Genomic DNA, 18266 nt, shown 5'->3' with positions numbered 1-18266 from the left:
GTATGTTTAGGGGCAACTGAGTAGCTCAGTTGGTTGAATGTCCCACTCTTGATTTCAGTTCAGGTCATGATCTCAGGGTTGTGAGATCTAGCCTGAGTCAAGTTCTGAGCTCAGCACTGAGTCTGCTTGTTCCTCTCTCTTTGCTCCTCCCCCCACTTGTACTTTCTCTCTCAGATAAATCAATACATAAAATCTTTTAAAAATGTGTATTTATACATTAGAATGCTTATACTCATCTATTTTATTTTATATTTATTTCATTTATTACTGTATATTATTATTCATGTTTAATATTATCTATGTTTCTAAAATAGAATGTCTCCCATGTTTTACATTATAATGATTATCTTATTGCTGTTCTAATAAAGATTTTTGTTTTTGGAAAAAGAGCTAATACCTTTCAATATCTGAAAGAATCAAATTAATTTATTTATAACTTTTTGGTGATAACTACTGTCTACAAAATTACCATAAAAGTTGTGCCAAGTATATGCACTTCTTACCATCAAGCACTTATGATGTAATTACTCATAACATTAAAGCAACAGCAGAAAACAAATATTTTTGTAAGTACTCAGACCCCTGTTCTACAATGGAAGTTCATAATGTCTTTGGGATAAGTAAATGAAAACAATATTCTTTGGGATTTTACTTTTTCATCATATTTATGAATATTGAAGAAATAACATCTAATCTCAACGAATATAAGCAAGCTATGTCTACTATGGCCAATTTCACTCCAAATCCCTATGCTGAACCAGGAAATAAATAAAAACTCTTGAAAATTTGTTTATTTTCCCTTTATTAAGAATCCCTCCCTCCAAAAAATAAGAGTAAAATACAAGAAATATCACAAAATACACAAATGTTGCAAGGCTTGATGAGTTGCCAAATTATGTTACTAACAATTAGCTTTAACAGAATTTTAAATTTGGCATATTGTGTTTATGAAGGATATGCTCATATGCATATCTGTTAATTCTCTTTTGTTCATTTTATCTCACATCAAAAACACATTATCAATGAGAAAGCATTGTGTGAAAATGGAACATATTGCATACATTACCATTTTGAATATTACTGCTTGCCTTTTCAATCTGTTCAGGATTAAGTCTCCAGTTCACTTTAAAGATGAAAGTTTGTTTAGGTAAATCAATTAATTATAGAATTTATTTATTAAGAATAAGATCACAGCCAAACAAAAAAGTTGTTTTTGTTAAAGAGTTTGAAATAATCTATAAAGAGGGTTACAATATAATGTTTACTAAAAAAATGCATAGTTTAAATTTCTGTTTTGTACCTATTGCATCATTTCATCTGAATATTTTTCTATATATATGTGTGTAAATATAAAAGAAGTGATATGTATGTATATATATGCATTTACATAAAAGAAGTAAGTGATTTAAAATAAGCTATGAAAATAGAATCAATAGTTGAATCTGAATGTTTCTGATAATCAACATAATAACTATCAATGATCACCAAAACATTTAAATACATTTAATTTTCACAGTAGCCCTGAAAAGCCATGGATTCTCTGTTTATACAGATATTCTTCCTTAGCCTCAACAACCCCAGAGCAGCTACAATTGAGCAGTTAGTCTTTAAAATTACACTCCATTTCCCTCTTTATAGTGAATTGAACTTTGGCTGACTACTGGCCCAGACTTGAGTCACCCAGGGTAATATTTCTCATCTGATCTAAGAACTAGAGAAAGAAAAATGAAGGAATACATGACAAGAAAACTAGAGGTGGGAGATGGTTTATTCCTGTATTTTCAGGTTCCTTTCAATCCCACTTTTCTCTTTTTGAGGTCCCACTAAATTTCCGTATCTGAATTTATGAGACTATTTATATACCTATATATGAGACCCTATTTATATACCTATAATTAATCCCTGAATGTGCTCCTGTGAAATTGAAATGATTTTTTAATAACCAACATAGTCTTTTTTTTTTTAGTTTTAATTGCAAAGCTTTATTTTATTTCTTATTTTTTATAAACATATAATGTATTTTTATCCCCAGGAGTACAGGTCTGTGAATCGCCAGATTTACATACTTCACAGCGCTCACCATAGCACATACCTTCCCCAATGTCCATAACCCCCTCCCCCTCTCCTAACCCCACCTCCCCCAGCAACCCCCAGTTTGTTTTGTGCAATTAAGAGTCATTTATGCTTTGTCTCCCTCCCAATCCCATCTTGTTTCATTTATTCTTCTCCTATCCCCCTAACCCCCCATGCTGCATCTCCATATCCTCATATCAGGGAGATCATATGATAGTTGTCTTTCTCCAATTGACTTATTTCACTAAGCATGACACCCTCAAGTTCCATCCACGTCATCGCAAATGGCAAGATTTCATTTCTTTTGATGGCTGCATAGTATTCCATTGTGTATATATACCACTTCTTCTTTATCCATTCATCTGTTGATGGACATCTAGGTTCTTTCCATAGTTTGACTATTTTAGACATTGTTGCTTTAAACATTCGGGTGCACGTGCCCCTTCGAACCACTATGTTTGTATCTTTAGGGTAAATACCCAGTAGTGCAATTGCTGGGTCATAGGGTAGTTCTATTTTCAACATTTTGAGGAACCTCCATGCTGTTTTCCAGAGTGGTTGCACCAGCTTGCATTCCCACCAACAGTGGAGGAGGGTTCCCCTTTCTCCGCATCCTCACCAGCATCTGTCATTTCCTGACTTGTTAATTTTAGCCATTCTGACTGGTGTGAGGTGATATCTCATTGTGGTTTTGATTTGTATTTTCCTGATGCTGAGTGACGTGGAGCACTTTTTCATGTGTCTGTTGGCCATCTGGATGTCTTGTTTGCAGAAATGTCTGTCCATATCCTCTGCCCATTTCTTGATTGGATTGTTTGTTCTTTGGGTGTTGAGTTTGCTAAGTTCCTTATAGATTTTGGATACTAGCCCTTTATCTGATATGTCATTTGCAAATATCTTCTCCCATTCTGTCAGTTGTCTTTTGGTTTTGTTAACTGTTTCCTTTGCTGTGCAAAAGCTTTTGATCTTGATGAAATCCCAATAGTTCATTTTTGCCCTTGCTTCCCTTGCCTTTGCCGATGTTCCTAGGAAGATGTTGCTGCGGCTGAGGTCGAAGAGGTTGCTGCCTGCGTTCTCCTCAAGGATTTTGATGGATTCCTTTCTCACATTGAGGTCCTTCATCCATTTGGAGTCTATTTTCATGTGTGGTGTAAGGAAGTGGTCCAATTTCATTTTTCTGCATGTGGCTGTCCAATTTTCCCAGCACCATTTATTGAAGAGGCTGTCTTTTTTCCATTGGACATTCTTTCCTGCTTTGTTGAAGATTAGTTGACCATAGAGTTGAGGGTCTATTTCTGGGCTCTCTATTCTGTTCCATTGATCTATGTGTCTGTTTTTGTGCCAGTACCATGCTGTCTTGATGATCACAGCTTTGTAATAGAGCTTGAAGTCTGGAATAGTGATGTCACCAACTTTGGCTTTCTTTTTCAATATTCCTTTGGCTATTCGAGGTCTTTTCTGGTTCCATATAAATTTTAGGATTATTTGTTCCATTTCTTTGGAAAAAATGGATGGTATTTTGATAGGGATTGCATTAAACGTGTAGATTGCTTTAGGTAGCATGGACATTAACCAACATAGTCTTAACTCATACAATTACTCTAATTCCCTGAGGAAATTGAGGCTCAGGGAAGTTAAGTACCTTTTCCCAAAGTCCTAAAGCTGTTGGAGATCACAGACGTCTTTTGGACTCAGGTCTGTCTTTAATACCCATCCTCATTCCCTTACACCAAGATCAGGATGAGTGAGAATGACGGATTACTTGATGACTTTCATGAGCTTTTAAATATTTCTTCTATATTTTCCAAATTTTCTACAATAACATGCATTTATTAATAGAAGAAATTTATTTTTTAAAATACATAAAACATGCACATTTGAATGTTCTATTATTAAAAACTGAGAATTTAAGCATATACTAGGTATCTGGAGTTGAGGGTTGGAATGTTGAGTTCCATGGGAAGGGGGAAGCTTACTAAAATGATATCAAAGACAAATTTCATTTGTTCTACCTCTTTTTGTTTTTACATATTATGGTCAATTGTTGGATGTATTCCTTGTTTGCTTAAGAGTATATGTCATGCAGTTTTTGCATATAGTGATACATATATACTCACATGCGCACACACACGGATCTGTACTTTGCTGTATGTTGAAGCTATGTTATTAGATGCTCATGAATGTATAATTAATATATTATCCAGGTGGGTTAAAGCTTTACATTATAAAATACCCCTCTTTAAATTTATTAATTCTTTTGCCCAGAAGTCTGATTTAACAGTATAAACACAGTCACACCAACTTTCTATATATTGATATTTTTTGTTTGTAAACTTTTTATATCATTGTTTATTTTAGATGTGTTTTTAATAAAAAGCAAAGTTTTCTTTGTAAACTGAGATCATCTTTGACTTATGATTGGACTCTGATCCATTTACATTTGTTCTTAGATCAATATATTTGAGATAAATCAAACACTTTTAAATCGCTTTATTTTTCTATTTTTTTAATGACTCTGTTCTTGTTTCTCTGATTTTGTATCTGTTTTGATTGATTACTGTCATTAGTGATTCCCCTAGAGATTTCAAAATGATTCCTAATTTATCAAGGTCTAAATTTCAATCAACTTTTTTACATCTTCTATGAAAATATGTGAGGACTTTAGAAAAATTAATTTCCTTCTATGCTCTCCTGATTATTCCTCTTGCATTTCCAACATTCAGCTGGGAGTTCTTTCTTCTGCTGGGAGAACCATCCAACATGACCTCCTTTTCTGTTATCTGTTGATATATATAACCTTCAGTTTCCTTATCTTTGGGTAAGGAAATTTCCTGTGGAATTCCAAGTCAACAGTTTGGTGTCATTGTTACTGTTGTTTTAAGCTTTTGAAATGGGAATTAGTAAACAATGAGAAAGGAAAATTGTCCCCAAATATTGGACTCATCTGTCTAAATACATGAAAATATGTTTCTGGCCAGATGTGTAAGCTACGTATAGTGGCAATTTCAGTCATTTAGTGGTTAAAACGTTTCTTATGTATTCTTTCTGACAATTAATGGATTGCTTGAATGATTCTTGTTGGAGCCACGTGTGGCTGTTCTTGCTTGGGCAAGCCCATGGATTTATGGATGAATGACAAAGGGCTGGTTGGTCTAGGATGTCCTTGCCTGGGCAGGCTCAGCCCTGATATATAGGTTATCTCATCCTCTGGCAGAATAGCCTGGCCTTGCTCTAGTCCATGGTGGCAGAGTTCCAAGAGACGGAATAGAAGCTTGAATTCCCTTTTAAAATTTAGATTTCAGAACTGGCAAGATGCCACTTTTCCCAAATTACTTTGACCAAAACAAGTCCCAAGACCAGCACAGATAAGGGGTGGGAAAAAGACTCCACCTTCTGATGGGAAGAACCAAAGAGTCACCTTGAAAATGGTACAGATATCACAAGTAATCTACCAGACCTGGTATTTCTTTATGAATTTATTAATACTCCATTGCTTTTAAATTGATCTGTCTTCTACAGCAGAGTTAATCCGATTTACTTAGTCTGCCATTATTGAAAGACTGTTATGTCTGTTTTCTAGGAATTTTTATTGTATAAATTGGTGTAGCTAACAATAGTGGAGCTATTATATTTTTTGTTAAAGAAAGACAATAATTATGTAAGCAGCATTACATTTTTTCCCCACTAAGCAGTAATATTCATTCAGTTGCATAAAATACTCTGGCTGGGAGGTCAGGCAGTTGCTTAGTGATACTCCATTTCTCCCCAAGGGGTTCATGTACCAGTATACTTAGTTATGTTTACTTCAAGTGGCTACATCATGTAAATTTAGTTCTTGACATGCAATTCAGAAAATTGAGTCTCTTTTATATGGTTCACTGATTATAAAGTCCATGAACAGTTTATAGGATAGTTTCCACTCAATCAGTCTGCCTGGTGTAATTTTTCCCAAGGGATTGAAACTTTATGTTGTTATTTCAATCCCAAGTAGATCTACTTGCATTGTAATAGTTGGGAACTCACGATTTCCATTTACACTGACTTTCACAGACATATTAAACTGTTGTTTCTCTTTCCCTGTTAGCACCAACCCCAGAAAAACAAATAAATAAAAACCAGTTGCAAATAAAATAAGAATGAATAGTGTAAGCCCCATTGAACAACTGCTGGGGATATTTCTTATTATTTTTCTTTTATTCTATGATAGGAAGAAGCAAAATTATCAATTTGTGCAAAACATATATTGTTTTTTCTTTTCCAATGTCACCATTTTTAAATCCTGCACTCCATAAATGATATTATTCTTCATTAAATTGTTAAATTAGTAATTTTAGTATGGGTGAAGAGACAGTGTAACTTATCTCAATAGCCCATCTGACTGAATAATAATGCTAATTTCAAAGGCTATGTGGTATAGTTCATCACAACTATGCTTTCTTCTTTTTAGTATTTATTTTTCTAAATCTGATAAACCAATTAGCAAATATTTATTCATCTACTACTTTATGACCAGCACTAGACTCTCAGAAATAAAGTCAAAGACATGAGAATATCCCCTTTTAGGAGAACAAAGATTAAAAAAATGTTTTTTTAAAAATCATCAATGTTTATGGCCCAGAGTAATTAAATGCATCTGTAAACACATTTTTAATATTCATTTTAAAAAGTCACATCCCAAGACTGATTTTTATATAATATCAATATAAAACACTGTAATTCCCATCAAGCCTTTGCTATCCCTTCAAGACTGCAAGAATGTCCACCTCCTCAGAACTCTCAAATCAGCAAATTTATACTAATTTTATGTATTTATCATGATCTATATTTCTTTGTAGTCATTTATTATAGAAAAGATGAGAGGATAAAAATAGGCAACAAATCTGGAGACAGTGAATATATTTTTCTAACTGAAATAAAAGAGGCCATTGTGGATTATGGTTATAAGTGATAATTTGAAGTCACTCTATGGAAGGACCTGTATATGAGATGTCAGAATTTAGGTTTTATGACAAATATTTAAAAGTCAGTCCTGGGTCTTGATTAGTGGGATAACATCCTGAAAACAAATCAGCTCATCCCTCTTCTCAATGACTGCCAACTGAGCATGTTTTTCACAACAAATGGTGTAAATCCTGTGGATGAATGAATTTCACCCTGACTAACCACTGGGCTTTTGCTCACAGCAGTCTTCTCTAGGACACTTGTCCTTTACTCTTTCTTTTGCTCACGTTTACTGAAGTCTTAATGTAGACCCAATTTTATCTACAAAATCCCCTTGCCCCCAACATCAACCCCATAAGACCTACTTCATGTTCTCCTCTCTAAAGTATTAATACAAAACTTTTCTTCTGCAAAAATAAATCTACAAGCTTCCACAGATTTTACCTCTTGTTTTAACAACAGCATCTAGTATAGGACCCAGCACATATATACTGCCCAATTTTTATTTTTTTAAGATTTTTTTTTTTATTTATTTGAGAGAGAGAGAGAGCACAAGTTGGGGGAATGACAGAGGGAGAAGCAGACTTTCTGCTGAGCAGGGAACTGGAAATCCTGAGGTCATGACCTGAGCTGAAGACAGACTCTTAACCGACTGAGACACCCAAGCAACCAGTTTTGATTTTTGGTTTAGCTTTTGCTAATACATTGGGTGCTATACAGCAAATTTGTGGCTTCTGCCTTCTAAATGCCTCTAGTAAGATTAGACAAAAAAGATAATCTAAAAGAAGTTAAATAATGCAAGCAATATCAAGCATACAGTCTTCTGTCCCGTGAATAGTATAGATGATGAGCTCTTTAGTTTTAGAGATGGAGGAAACTGTGTGATCTACAATTTCAAATGAGCTAAGATTTGAGCTGAGAGTCAAAGGATCCATAGGATAAACCAAGAAGACAAATGGAGATGGTGAATGAAAAGATTACTCCAGACACCTAAATAGGAATAAGGAGAGGGACTGGAGACCATATGCTCTAGTGGCAAAAGGCCCTGAGTCAAGCTCTATCTCTCCAGACACCTAAGTAGGAATAAGGAGAGAGACTGGGGACCAGACACCCTACTGACAAAAGGCCCCGAGTCAAGCTCTATCTCCATTTCTATTATGCATGTTATTGTTACATCCAAGAATCAGGATTAGAAAGGAATGTAAAGTTTCAATAACTAGGGCTATGACATATATGGGCATTGTGCGATTAGAACTATCTATGTTTGTGACTTACAGGCAAGGAATAGGTGACTATCACGGATTTATGCCTAAAGTAAGTTAAGCATCTGGGGGATAGCATTGAGCCACAAGTAGGATATGGCTGTTTTCAGCACAGAAACTTCAAAGGAGGCCCAGTCTTCTGCTCACACTTTTGGTTTTCAACTAACCTTTCCCAAGGAGGATTGTTTTTATCATATCTTAGCTAACCTGGCATTGTAAATTCCCACACTTCTGGTCTCATTTCTGCCAGTCCAACATTTTCTGTTTTGGTGCACAGCATAAACAGTTCACCAAACAAAACTATCCAGATTTTAGGCTATATACATTAGTGTGATAGAGAATTTTGAGCATATTTTGTAATAAAAACATTCTCCATGCAGAGTAATTTACAACTGTATATGTAAAAGACTATACAGGAAGACATGAGTTTACTTCAATAGTCTTGGTGAACTTATTAGGAAAGTTTTTGGGTTTTTTTGTTTTGCTTTGTTTTTTTGTTTTTTTTGTTTTGTTTGTTTGTTTGTTTGTTTGTTTGTTTTGCTTTGTTTTTAAGCAAGAAACAGAAAGCATGTGTGTGCATGAGCAGGTGAAGAAGGCCAGAGGGAGAGGGAGAGAGAATCTTAAGTAGGCTCCATGCCCAGTACAGAACCCAGTGTGGGACTCTGATTTCATGACCCTGAGATCATGACCAGAGCCAATATCAGGAGTAGGTCACTTAAACGACTGAACTACCCAGGTGGCCCCAGGGAAAGCATTTTTTAAAGTTTCTGGCTTTAATGGATTCTCTAGCCCATCTCCTATCTCTATCCAAGGGTGGAACAAAAGTCGTAGTTCTAAACATCTTTCTCTTCTGAAACATGTGCATGGACCATAGGCACTAATTGCAGTATGCATCATAGCCTAAGATAATAATGGGAAATTGAAATTACTTCCATTTGAGTAAAATAGAATGATGCTCTAGTTAAAAATATACAGCCAGCTTCAGTTGTAGCATAAATCATTTGTAATGTTATTTTTTAAATCATAACTGAGATAATATCTGGAAAGGATTTGTTGAAAGGCAGAATGGGCTATTCCATCTTGAGCAGCACCAAGACATTCTCCTTAAGATGTGAAATTCCAGTTGCCTCATTTTCACTTCTTTTTAAAAATTATTTCAGAGAAATGCTTAATCATTTCTTAGCTCTCTCAAGCTTGTCGACTTCTTTGTTTTTGTTTTATTCATTCTATTTGAGACTATTCTGATGTGTCTAGCCAGAATGACATTTGTTTACTACATTAAAAGAAGCTATTTCTAGATGTAATTACGAAGTAATTTGTCTTCTGTCAATAGGCCTCCATTTTTCTTAAATTCGCTCAAATAAAAAGTCACACAGACAGTTTTCATTTGTTCTTATTTCACACCACCTTTCCTTTCCCAGAATATTTGTCTATGCTTTGGTGGGAACTTCTAAAACCTAATTTAAAAAGAAATTTCTCTTAATACTTTGATTTGATCAGTTCTTCATATAACTAGATATGTAGAAAACAAAAACAAAATTAAAACAACCTATAAATGAAAGATGAAGTATAATTTCCATATTAAAATCAAGTTTTCTGAAAATTTTGCTATCGATATTCCACTGAAAGCAAGAAAAATTTTTCCTAATACTCAAAGTATGGATTACTGAAATCAGATTTGAAAAATAGAAGTTAACATGATGTACCAAAAATGTATCTCAGTTCATATCTGATCCTGGCTTAAAAGCACAGTTATTACATAAAAAGCTTAGTTCTTTTGTTTTGTTTTGTTATTTATTAAACTGAAATTAAGTATATTGGCACATTGCCATTTGATTATTAATCCAGAAAATTCATCTCCCTCCCATATATTGCAAAAAATATTTCTGGCCAACTTTACTAAAGTAAGAATGCTCAATTTAGTACTGGTATCCTAAGGAGGTTAATCTATCTGCTTAGGGTACATTTATTATCTATCATCATGCATTTCCACATTTAAGAGGGCAATTTATGTTGACATTTTACTCATAAAATATTATAAGACCTGAATGCAATCCCAAAGTAACCTCTAAGTTAAAGGGTCATTTTAATCGATAATCCAAATGTTAATAGGATTAACTGTCAAAATTTACTTTTGATTTATAAGCAGATGCATTATCTACCTCTGGACATACAAGTTTGCTATCTGTATTTAAATCCCACATCTAAGAAAATTTATATTCTCTTCCTAAATGTTTCAAAAGAATATATTTGTTGATTGTACACTTTAATTAGATGTTCCAATTGCAAACTAGACACTCACCATACAATTCTTTGTTTTGCCTCTATATTCTAATAATCTTACATGTTAAAAAAAAAAACGTTACTCTTTCTTTAAGCTTTTATCTCTATCTTGCTATTCAAATACCCCAGCCTGTGTTAAAATCTGAAATAATATTACACTATATTAACTGGCACTTAAAATCACCCAATACAACAAGCTGAAAATTTATTTTAAATTATCAGCAAAAATTAAAATACATTTTATTCCAGTTAAACTAATTTTTTGATTGAAATAAGCACATAGGGTCTTTAAAAACATTCTTAATTTAATTGAAACATACATAACAGTGATCTTACCTACCTTCTTATTAAACACACAAAATATTACTGAATATATTTTTGCATCACATAACCAAAATATTAAAACTAAATCTTTCTACTCGGAGCTGTGATTACTGGCTTCAAGTGAGAGCAACTATTTCCCCTAAGGTCTCAGGAAAATAAAAATTAAGTTCTGAAAAATTTAAGGGGGGCCTTTAAAATAACAAGCTAATTCAAAAACATAGAGAAATGAAAATCTTGAAAGACAGCTAAGACATTCATTCCTGAGGAAGAAGAACGAAGGCGTTGCAGATTTGTGAGTAAAATGTATGAAAACATTTATTTTATTCACAAATCTACAGTTTGGCAGAGCTCAGCAGAGTAACTTAGCATCAGCTAGGACATCTCAAAAGCTGAGAGATGGAATTGTCTAAAGCAGTGCTGTCCAAGAGAAACATATAGCAACCCACATATATAATCTTATAATTTTTAGTTGCCACACAAAAGAAAAAGTAAAAAGAAGCATAAAATTTGAAGTGCTTGGGTGGCTCAGTAGGTTGAGTGTCTCTTGATTTAGGCTCAGGTCGTATCTCAGGGTTTGAGATTGAGAAAAAGTAAAAAGAAACATAAAATTTGAAGTGCTTGGGTGGCTCAGTAGGTTGAGTGTCTCTTGATTTAGGCTCAGGTCGTATCTCAGGGTTTGAGATTGAGCCCCAGTGTAGGCCTTTGGCTTCAGTGAGAAGTCGGCTTGGGCTACTTTCCCTCTTTTTCTCCCTCCCCCTCTGCCCCTCTGCACATGCACGCCCTCCCTCTCTCTCTCTCTCAAATAAATAAATAAAACTTTAAAAGAAGATGTGCATTCAAAGAATGATAGTTTAACAAAACTGGGAAACGTTGGGGACTTAACATTATTTGGCACACATGCAACCATGCACTTCTGCTTTATTTTGAACAGATAATTGATCACAATTCTTTCCTGCTGAGCCTCAACCTCAGGCTCAGAATTCTCAGTACAGTGCTCCAACCAGTGACTATTAATTTGTAGAATATTGATAAAAATATTTTTCATTCCTGGATTGAAAGTCATATGAGAAGACTATGAGAAGAATATGCATTTGAGAAGAGGTGTACTTAGAGAGACTATGAAGAAGTAGGACAAAGGAAATTTGGTACATAATGTAGGATTTTATGTTTAAGATTTTAGAAATGAAATACTTCATGAGGGCAAGAACAAAAAAAATGAGACAGCCAATATGGGTTGCTAAAGTGGATTAGATCATCAATAAACTCCAATGGTGTCAGAAGTATACATTCATTTTGGAGACATCAGAGATTGCTATCATAACCTAAATTCTAGGCCTGCAAGGAATATGGATGGAGGCATAATGTGACTACAAGAAGCAAAATAAGATACTGGTCAAAGATGGCATATATTTTGCAGGAGTAGAAAATGAAAAAAAAAAGAAAGTAAAAGAGCAAAATATTATATAAATGTATATGGGAGAATAAACAAAAAGTCATGCCACGCTTCTAGTTTCAAATAGAGGTTGCAAAGTAAAAAGAAGAATCTTACTTGAGGACATCATAAGTAAAGCAGTATTTTAAGGACAATTTTTTTTTGTTGTTAAAATCAAGAAGTTATAACGAGTAATGATGGGATAATGGTAAATATTAATGAATGCATTCACTTATCACAGCATGTTTTTGACAGGAATTTTCATGATAACTGTTTAAAATGAGAAAACTGAGATCCAAAGTTAGGTCTATAGAAAATATCACATACCTAAGAAGCAGTTTAGTTTTATCCCAAAGCCTAAAATTATAATAATCATTATATTGTAAAAAGTGTTTCAATACTAAGAAATACTTTATCAGTCTGATAGTTGTTTTAATATTTATGAGAAGAGAAACTCAGATTTCTTTAATGTTCACTCTGTAATGGCAATTCACAGCCAACTTTTTTTTTCTTTTATTGATGTACTGAGTCTTTCCCTCCTTCAACTTCTTTTTTTTACTAAATCATCCACTCAATAGATAAAGATTCTGTATTACCTGGCATTACTCTGGTTAAAGGTAGTAACTTTTTATAAAATAAAGCCATCTTTATTTTATAATCCCTTTGAGTTCAAATCTTTCAATAATCCATACATGTGCATATAATAAAGTATATAAACTACAATAGGAAAAGAATGCATTAATGTTAATTTAATCCTTGATAAAAATATTTATTGTCAGCATTTTCCAAAGACGACCTATGCCCAAAGCATGTTGTTTTAATCAATAGCATCCACTAATTCTAAAATAAACTTAAAACCATGAAAAATAAACCGAATTAGAAAGATGTTTTAACATGTATATTTTGGTTCTTATATTTAATAAATCATGATATACTTTTTTTTCTGAACAATTTAACTTTTCTTTAGGTCATAGGGTCATTGCATACCAATTACACTTCAGAATGAGTAAGTACTCTATTAGTTATTCATTTCCTTCATGCTTTTATTTTAATTTCTCATATAGTTAATTGATAGACTTGTAGTTGCAGTGATATCTTTCTGAATCAAATAACTTTCAGAAAATTTGTTTTTTCAGTTCAGATGTCACCATTAACACCATGGCAAAATGCATATGCTGTAAATGAATGTCCTAATGATTAAAAGAAAAAAAACTGATAAATGGTAAATAACTTATGGTAAAGACTTCACATCATTCTCTTAAATGCACTTATTTAGTCATGAGTTCAATATTGATTATTGGTTTCATTAAACCACTTTTCATCTTGCCACTGCATAAACCACTTCATTGTTTGGTAGAATTATATTAATGGCTACTTATGAAATATATGTAGTAAACCCTTGTAAAGACCACCACTAGCACTGTAATGAAAATACTTAAAACTGGACCTGTGGGGGGTTTTAGGGTTTCTAATTTGTATCAAGGAATCTAAGTTTCTGTTAATAGAATTTACAAAGCAAGCCATTGTCTTTTCTCTCTCAACAGGTTGTATCAGTGATGGTTTTATTTTTGTCCAGTATTAATGTCATTTAGTTGTATTCATATAGAGTATTTTACTGATATCAATGTTGTGTTTACAAATGTACTAATAATATTTACTAATATAAATGTTATCAAAACAAACAAAAATAAAAGGATCTTTAAAAAAAAAAGAAAGATAAAAGGTGTATGATCACATCTTTCAAAGACATGGCAACATAGAAGACTGGGAAATAGCCCTAAAGTAGGATTATTAAGATAGGAATAGTAATTATTAACTCTAAGCGACAAAAAAGCAGTAAGAAGATGGTATGGATTCGTCAAGTAGCAGAACATATGGAGAATCTATATACATCCTTATAATTACAGAACAGCAGATTAATGCACTTTTAATGGAAAAATAATCACTAGACAACTTGACCACTTGCTAAATTGAACATTTCCCCAAAATATCTAATGAGTACGGTGGCACAAATCCTTGTTGTTATATTTTATGTGAAGAGTAGATTAATTTTTGCATAACATGTTCAAGAAGAATATGGAAGGTTTTGGAAGAATTTGGAAGGTTTGTAGATGCACCAAGATACAATAGTTGATAATCCAAAATATAAATAATAAAAGAAGCTTTTCCAGTCCATTCATGATTATGCATTTTTTTTTAAATTTCTCTGTCATTTACCTATGGTACTAAAAGAGAAAAATCCAGGGAACACATCACTTGTGAAAATTTATCCTACCAAATGTACTCAAAATACAGACAAATTTTTGCACTTAATAAATTCTTGTTAGACATGCTTCCAAAGACAAAGGAAACAACAGCAAAAATGAACTATTGGTACTTCATCAAGATTAAAAAGCTTTGCACAGCAAAAGAAACAGTTGACAAAACCAAAAGACAACTGACAAAGTGGGAGAAGATATTTGTAAGTGACATATGAGATAAAGACTTAGTTTCCAAAATCTATAAAGAACTTACACCCAAAGAACAAATAATCCACTCAAGAAATGGACAGAAGATATGAACAGACATTTCTCTAAAGAAGACATACAAATGGCCAACAGACACATCAGAAAATGCTCAACATCACTCAACATTAGGAAATTCAAATCAAAACCACTGTGAGATACCACCACACTCTGGTCAGAATACCTAAAATTAATAATTCAGAAAACAACAGTTGTTGGCGAAGATATGGAGAAACGGGAACACTCTTACCTGTTGGTGGGAATACAATCTGGTGTAGCCATTCTGGAAAACAGTATGGAGGTTCCTGAAAAGGTTAAAAACAGAGCTATCCTATGACCCAGCAATTGCACTACTTGGTATTTACCCCAAAGAAACAAATGTGGTGATTCAAAGGGGCATCCCCACCCCAATGCCTGCTTCTCCCTCTCCCTCTGCCTCTCTCCTCCACTGGTGCATGCTCTCTCTCCCTCTGTCTCTCTCTCTCTCACTCTCAAATAAATAAATAAAATCTTAAAAAAAATACTGATGAATCACTGACCTCTAACTCTGAAAGCAATAATAGATTATATGTTAATTGAATTTGGGTTAAGCCTCTGCCTTCGGCTCAGGTCATGATCTCAGGGTCCTGGGATCGAGTCCCGCATCGGGCTCTCTGCTCAGTGGGGAGCCTGTTTCCCTCCCTCTCTCTGCCTGCCTCTCTGCCTACTTGTGATCTCTCTCTCTCTGTCAAATTAAAAAAAAAGTAATTTTTAAATTAGAAAATTAGCAAGTTAGCAGTAAGACTTTAAATTTTAATAAATTCTAGTAAAATTGATGATATACAAATATATTTCTGAATGTTAGGTTTATGCCATTCTTATCTCCTCTTCACTTTTATTAAACTTCTCTTGTCTCATTAACACATTCATTCACTGTTTGGTATTGTCTCCTGAAAACATTTACATTGTGAATGTACCTTACTGTAATTAAACGAAACTTGAAAAAAACCTGCAAAGCGAAATAATTGTTACAAAAATTAAATACAAAGAAATGCATGTGTTTTTCTGTCACCAAGGATGTTGATACAAACATACAAATTTTACGTATTTGTGTTTGTTCCACATATGGAAGAGTACAGAGAATAATAGAAACTACATTTCCCATATCTTAACTTGTTCCTATTTTTGTTTCAAATATTTTTCTTTGTCTGTGAAATAAGTAATTACAGATATATTTGAAAGTCTCTGTGTTATCCTTTCCAAACACAACCCTTCCCCACTCTAAAGGAAACCAAGTCCTGAAAATAAATGTGATGTTTCCATTTGGTAAAATGTTACTTCTATATAGAAGTGTAAATACAGTCCTATGTTTTTTAATATCTCAGATCCCCACGAATAGCAAAATTTGCATCAAATATCTCAGAAAAAACATTAAAAGCTAAAAGACAAACAAACAAAAACAAAAACCACTCCCTTTCAAGTTCTACAGAACAAATTCTTTCAAATCTAGAATTTTAATTCCAGTTAAATTATTTAAGTGAGATGGGGAAATGCACATTTAAAATATTACCTAAAGTTGAGCATACATACATTAAAAATTCATCAAAGATTAAAGAAAACAAGGAATCAAATAATGGAGTAAAAAGAAGTTTCTAAATAATGCTTGTTTTGCCATCACAGAAAGCAAATTAATCTGTCTTGTAAATATGTATACAAAAATCCTAAACAAATTATTAACAACATTAATGTACCAGTCCATAAACAGTATATTATATCATGATGAAGCTGAGCTTAACTCATAAATGTTAAGTTGTTTTAACATGTGAAAATTAATATATAATGAGTATCAGCAGATGAGTGAAATCACATAATTGCCTGAAAGGTTGCAATACTTATTTGATTCCATCAAGCATCTATTTGAAAGAGCAAAGAGATTTCTGAGCACCTTAGGAATAGAAGGAAATTTCTGTAATCTAATATACTGTGTCTACATAAAATCTATGGAAACTATTGCATTTTATTGTGAAATATTGAAAGCTGTGCTCTGAAATAAGAAAAAAGCAAGAATGCCCCATGTCCCCATTCTATTCTATATCATACAAAAGTCTAACCAATGTAATAGGGTAAGAAAAATAAATAGAAAGAAAAATATCTGGGTAAAAATGAAACTGTTAACTTACAGATGATATTATGTATGGAGAAATATTAAATCATAAGTTCTTTTAGAATAGTACAAATATAATATGGATATTTGTAATAGTATTTTTATATGTGTGAAAAAAAATTAGAAGCAGAAAGAGAAATTAAAAGTGTATCTTCTGTGGGGCACCTGGGTGGTTCAGTGAGTTGGAGCCTCTGCCTTCAGCTCAGGTCGTGATCTCAGGGTCCTGTGATCAAGCCCTGCATCCGGCTCTCTGCTCGTCAGGGGGCCTGCTTCCTCCTCTCTCTGCCTGCCTCTCTGCCTACTTGCCATCTCTGTCTCTGCAAATAAATAAATAAAACCTTTTTTAAAAAAGTGTATCTTCTGGGTGGAGGGATGGGCAAAATGGTTGAAGGGGAGTGGGAGATGTAGCTTCCAGTTATGGAATAAATAAGTCACAGGAATTAAAGGCACAGCAGAGGGAATATAGCTAATAGTATTGTAATAACATTGTATGATGACAGATGGCAGCTATACTTGTACAACTGAAACTAGTATAACATTACATGTCAACTATACTCAGAAATTTTAAGAAAAATAAATGAAAGTGTGTCTGCTAAAATAGCATCAGATGCTCACTGGAATAGGTTTATGGAAAGATGATGAAAGTCAGGGCAGCTATGTTTGTATCTTTACCAATCTCCATATGATCAAGTCTGATCAACTGTCTGTATCCAGCACACAATCTGCACTAAATAGAAGGGAACAAAGAACATGGTGAATTTCATCATAGATATGTAATAAGCAAAATCCAGGCTGTGGGAAATCATATGTTGCAGGTGAGTACAGGTTCTTCAAAGGACACAGCTTATAATAAAGAAGGGGAAGGGAGTGAAAATTAAGAGAGACCTGAAAGGCATTAAAAAAAAAAAGTTAAGGGATGCCCGGGTGGCTCAGTCAAATAAGCATCCACCTTCAGCTCAGGGCACGATCCCAGAATCCTGGGATCGAGCCCCACATAGAGCTCCCTCCTTGGCAGGGAGTCTGCTTCTCCCTCTGCCTGCCATTCCCCCTGCTTGTTTTCTGAATCTCTCTCCTTTGACAAATAAAATTTAAAAAAAAAAAGTTAAAAAGTGAGAAAGACTAAATTGTTAGACTAGTTGTCTCTGTATGACAAAACTATAAAAAAAAAAACCAACTAAGTTTTTACTATAATAAAAAATAGTGTTTACTTTGGTTAGATGTAAATGAGATGACTAGGATTGGATTTGAACACATGAGGGACTTCTGGACTTGCTGGCACAGTTTTGTTTCTTGGTGAAGATGGT

This window comes from Meles meles, chromosome 13 (genome assembly GCF_922984935.1).
Source record: "Meles meles chromosome 13, mMelMel3.1 paternal haplotype, whole genome shotgun sequence".
NCBI lineage: Eukaryota > Metazoa > Chordata > Mammalia > Carnivora > Mustelidae > Meles > Meles meles.
Note: the sequence above shows the minus strand (reverse complement) of the source record.